This window comes from Anoplophora glabripennis, unplaced genomic scaffold (genome assembly GCF_000390285.2).
Source record: "Anoplophora glabripennis isolate ALB-LARVAE unplaced genomic scaffold, Agla_2.0 scaffold883, whole genome shotgun sequence".
Taxonomy (NCBI): domain Eukaryota; kingdom Metazoa; phylum Arthropoda; class Insecta; order Coleoptera; family Cerambycidae; genus Anoplophora; species Anoplophora glabripennis.
Genome location: NW_019416976.1, coordinates 1 through 5889, shown reverse-complemented (window position 1 = coordinate 5889; position 5889 = coordinate 1). Strand labels below are relative to the sequence as shown.

The following is a 5889-nucleotide window of genomic DNA, read 5'->3' as shown; positions in this document are numbered from 1 at the left end:
AAATCGCCTGCTGAGTTGCTAGCTGATAATAAATCATATATAAACCCAACCAGCCGCTCAGGAGGACGATTATAGATTCAAACTTCACCTAACGCTGTAATTAAGACAAATAAAAGTGTTCTCTTCAAAATTTGTTATAATTTAAAGTTATCTACGGTTAGTGCTGTTGAAATTCATCGAATCAGAACTGCTAGGGGTTGGTCAACTAGCCGCAGCTTCCCTGTAGACAACGACCCATTAACTTGCATTTGAAATATAAACTTTTTATTGGTTTTCAAATGATCTATGATATATTGCAACTTTTCAGCCACCCAAAAAACCCTTATGGAAGACCTACCCCTCATAAAAAAACCCTACCCCTTATAGAAAAATAAAATTTCATAAAAATTATATGTGAGTATGATGATATAATAAATAAATAATATATTTTTTTAATTTTATTATTATTATTAAAATACTTACTCAAATCAGTTAGTTCACAAGTGCTCCAAAATACACAAAGATGATGGTAATTTACCCGCTCCGAAAATTTTACCGTAAAAATTCGAATTTTTTTACCATAACTTGTAATTTTAAAGTTATAAATTTACTCAAAAAAGCCATTTTAAAGGGAATTTAAAGCACTTTAAGTTCTGTGATTTGCAGTTTTTTTTTAGCTCTTCGTTTTTTAGATTTGTAAGCTACAAGGGCTCAGGAAAGGCAGTCTTGGAGCTAAGTTTTGAGCTTCTAACGGTCATAACTCAACTTCTTAGTTTTTGAAATATTTTGGAAAAAGGCGATTTTTTAAAAAATTGAAAAATTTTATTCAAAACTAAATGAAAATTTTTTTTAAATTTAGTCGTTCAAATTCCCAGAATCTACTGTTAATGCATAAATAAAGTAAATTGCAGAAGGAATACCTACGTTTATTTATTTTTTTTTTTTCGTCAAGTCGTTAATTTTAATACCGACCTTTTTTTTTCTCAAAAATCAAGACAATCATTTTATTTTGATTGTAACTTCATTAGTTTTCATGCTAACGACTTTTACCACCACTCGATTTAAAGGTCTTTTCAAGAACTTTAATAAGTGTTATATAAATTTTCCTCGAAGAACCATTAATTTTTCCGCTACAGGACATTGAATGTTTCGATTATAGCTATCTTCGAAATTGACTTCAACTTCTGGGAGTCATAACTCGGGTTCTATACCATCTACAAAAATAAAAAAAGCAATCTCTTTGCTATTTAATTACCTTCATTTTTGCTTATGATCATTTTTTTTATAAAACTTGTAGTTTTTGAGATATTCGCGAAAAATGGCTCAAAAACATGCATTTTTTGGGCTAAAAACGAACATGTTTAGGTGCAAATAACTCAAAAAGTATTGACTGCACAAAAAATTCTTATAGAACATTTTTCGCTTAGAATTCGTTCCTCTATCGAATCGTGAGGTTATTTTTAATAAAAAAATTCCCACCCTCCAGAAGGGGTGGCATCCACCCCTAGGGTAAAAGCACACATGGCCACTATATAACGTTTGTTTTTTAGGCTATTCCCTAGCTACAGTTCAAAGTTCACGTCAATCCATTCCATCCGAAAAAAATGGTAGCCAAAATGCTTCAATGACTGGACTATCGGTCTGCGTCAAAGATTTTCAGATGCTGAAAAAATGTAATAATTTTAATTTATTTAATAAAGTTTAGATCAATTTTCTTCATGAGAAATGAGAAAAACTTAAAATTTTGGTAGAAATTGTCGCCCTTTTATTTTTATTGTATTTCTGGATTCGCTACTTTTGGTTAAAGCGCCGTGTTTTTTCCGCATACTGTACGAAAGAGCTGCTGTTTTCCGAACGTTATCGCTCCGTCTGCGTTGACGCTAAGCAAACAAGTAACCGCGTCGGCAGACAATCTGGATTAGATTATTTATTCAGCACTTCTATAAGCAGTATATCAGAGACTGCTATCTTTGAAGCCACAACTCAAAGTTTACTATCAACAAATCATCGTTTATTTTCTGGATAAACAAACAGCGGATCGGTCGTCTATATTTGTACCCGTCCATCACCGGGATAAATAGGTAACGGAGCTTCAGCTTACCTAGTTTCGATAGATCAGTACAAATATCGGATGTCTGGTTCAACAAGGAGCGCGTGTAGTGGAACAACATTAATCTTCTGTAGACAAAACAATTATTTGTGTATAAGTTGGGTCGCTACATCAAATCAGAAGGAAAACAAATATGTACATTATTTTCTGTACTCAACATTTCCAATTTTTGCAAAACGTTGTACAAATAAATGTATTACTTTTACGTGTTCCAAGGAAGTTGTGTTAATTTCTTTAATAAATCTTGGGATTGGCTAAAAAATTGCCCCTATTCTCAGTTCGAGGTCATTGATTTTGAAAATACCAATAGATTTTTACTCGTGTTTGGGTCAATTTTATGGTGGCATTGACATTTATCCATTAAATTTTCTCCTGTATTTCCAATGAGTACAAGAAAGATGTCAAAAAATAATACAACAAACTTGGAGTCTGATGTAGTTAAAATAGGAAGAAACACTGAAAATATAAAGGACGTTTTGGGTAAAAGTACCACAAATTTAGAAAGTAATAGAATATAAAATTTTTTGTTCCTATGCGCATATGTCTATCGTCTTTTGTTTTTGAGATACAAAGTGCCACAGAATTTTTTTAAATCAAATTTTAGCATTTCCAAAAAGTAAACCGACGCATTGGAATTTAGTACGTGTAAGTTTTTGGAGGTGCCACAGAGCTTTAATAATTTCTGACCATCTTCTAGTCTAGAGATCGCTAGCTGCTACCTACACCCAGTAACATTTTTTTGAGGTTAGATTTCTTTACGGGTATGCCATATTTATAAAGCAAAACTTCGTCATATTTTCTTAAAGCCCGACGAAGCTATGTACCCCAAAAACAAAAGAATATAGGCCTACGGTCCACAGGAAAATAAATTATTTTTCTATGTTCTATTGGTCCCTGGTATCTTTGCCCAAGGCACATGTATACTAGTCGAAATAGGAAGAAATTCAACGTATTCTTGAATAGTAGGTAAGTTCGCAGGAACATGTCTACTTAATGTGACTTTTTGACACCCTGTATATTAATCCAATGCGAACCTTAATAAAATAAGTTGCAGAACTGATTCAATTCAGCATTTCCGATTTTCTTCTAGTTTTGCTCATTGGTTAAAACGTTTCCACCATATGGACTGTTAAATATAATCATGAAACTAGCCAGATATTTGTAGTTTTCGCTTGAAGAAAAAAAAAAAAAAAAACAGATAAAAGCCATCAGTTTATCTGATTGTTTAATTTTTTTTAATATTTTGACAGAATCAAACATTAAAAGAAGGTTATTACGAATTTAACACAGAATTTCTATTAGTTACAGTTCGACTATACAGAGTGATCTACAAATTAATGTAAAAACATAAGGGGGATATAGAACATAATAAGGTTAGACAATTTTTTTCTATGAACTATGATTTGTTTTTTGTGTTTGACACACGTATTTTTTTAAATCAAACATCTTTTCCAAAAAAACAATGTACTGTATTGAAATTTGGTTCATAGTCCAATTAAATGGGCCTTTAATTCGCAATTTTGGTCAACTTACCTGAATTTTTAATATAAGTTAGTTTGAGCATATACAATGTAGAAAAGTACCGATGGTCTATCAGAAGTTACGTGAGAGCGATAAAGTAAGCCATAGAAATCCATGCGATAGAGAAGGATGGCTATAACGAAGGCTTCTCATAGTCACCGCCCATTTCGCCCTTCCACAAATAAGAAGTGGATCTTATTTGTGGAAGGGCGAAACGGACGGTGACAAAGAGAAGCCTTCATTATAGCCATCCTTCTCTATCGCATGGATTTCTATGGCTTACTTTATCGCTCTCACGTAACTTCAGATAGACCATCGGTACTTTCCTACCCTGTATAATAACAATAAGTGACAGTATTTTTTTTAACCCCCGGCCAGGGGTGAAAAAGAAAAAATAAAGGGGGCTTTCAAGATAACTTAAAAGGAGTAAGAGTTAGAAAAAAAGCTTCTTATAAAAGTTGTAGAGCATAAAATTCTACATAAAAATGGTCTGTTGACTTTTTCCTGAACTATTAAAATTAACAAGAGTAAGGGTGGCTAGAAGTTAAGGGATGATTTCAAAATTTAAAAAATGAAAAAGTTTATAGTTTTTTCAATCTACTCTAAAAAATATAAACTATATTTTCATAGAATTATATATATGTATTTCACAAAGCAAACGTGATTTTTTATTTTTGTCGTAAAACAAAATTTAAAAAGCAACTTTTCATTATTTTAAATAATCAATCGAATGGCATAAAAAAAATTGTTTTAGTGTTAAATCATAAAAATTAACGATTAAAAAATTGAAATTGGTATAACTTTTTTATTAAAAATTAAAAAATATATATAAATTTTTTTTTTTGAGCAAAATTGCGATTGAATTGGACTAACAGATAAGTTGTCAAAGCTACTAAATATGTCAATGATGTTAGCTTTTAACCATATGCTAAAAGTCGTTAGTTACTATCTTTTTCGAGATTGGGTTGTTTCCACTACATTTTTTTTATATTATATTTTCTCGAAACACCCGACGTTTTTCAAGAAAAACGCGATTGACTGACGCAAAGTCAACCAGCTTCTATTCTTCGATGTAGAAGACCGGAAACGAATGTGTCACTCTTCAAGGGTAGCTTCCTTGCTCTCTTGAAAAGTTATGAGCCTTCAGAGAAACGGAATAAAAATATTTTATTTAACATTAGTAGCTTTTTAAGGAAGCTAAATTATATTACTGTAATTGATTGAATAGTCATATTATTCGAGCATTTACAATTGCATTTTTTCGAATTTATATGACGGAGTCGTAGGGCTAACTTGGGCGTTAATATCACTACTCGTGTCACTCATCTTCACGAAATAATAAGTAATACCGTAAATGAAAATGATTTAAAATAAAACGTTACAAATAAAGTTCTCGAGGTGTTTTATGACAACAACCAGATGCCCCATAACGAATCCACGGTCAACAGAATAGCAGCGTACTCACGTCTTCAATTCTCAAGTAGAACTGCCTTCAGTACATCTCTCTGTACTTCTCTTCACTCGTCAGGTCAAAATTATTCTTAAATGAACCAATCAAATTCGTTATATCCTAGGGATTCCCTTATAAAGTAATTTTAAGGTAAATGCTATCTGTCCTTTGACCGCGGCAACGTTGAGTGACCCGTAAGTCCCTCCAAACCCAAGCTTGAAATCATAAAACTCGGGAATAATATAACCGGCTTAATTCACAAATAACTATTTCTAAGTTTTATGGTCTAGGTACAATTTATAAAAGAGTTCCCTGAGTAAAGAATTCTGGCATTTCCAAAGTCTGAAGGACTCGGCCTGTGAGAAAGACATCTCCGACATATATATAGTACCTACTAATGTACTGTAAAGAATCTAACCTCAAATAAATGTCACAGAGAAAGGTCGTAATTAGTGACCTTTGGCAGGCGGTCAAAAATAGACAACACCTCAAAAAACTTACCTGTACCAAATTCCAACGCAATGCATTGTTTATTGGAAAAGATGGGGCTAAAGTTTGATTTACAAAAAATCATATTTGAAGACCATGATTTGAACAAACGATAGACTCAGACTCATGGTCTATTGGAAAAAATGTGTTATTTTTTATGTTTTGCCACCCCCCCTTTTTTACACTCACTTCTAAATCGCCCTGTAGATAGGAGGGTCTTAGCGAACTGTCAAATTCTCAACGCCATACGTTTCGGTCTTGAACGCAACAGCCTACTTATGTAAATCACCACACCGGTCCCAAATCGGACAGCCCGACAGCCCGACCTATACCTTATCCA

At 32.8% G+C, this 5889-nt stretch overlaps 1 protein-coding gene across 1 annotated transcript in view; it reads right to left on the bottom strand.

The window, feature by feature from the left end:
• The window catches only part of LOC108912757, a 25563-nt gene extending 19683 nt beyond the window's left edge, over positions 1 to 5880 (bottom strand). The window contains exon 1 of the mRNA XM_018718136.2: positions 5739 to 5880. The gene's annotated coding sequence lies outside the window, so the exon portion shown is untranslated. The remainder of the gene's footprint in view (positions 1 to 5738) is intronic.
• Positions 5881 to 5889: the final 9 nt, after the last annotated feature.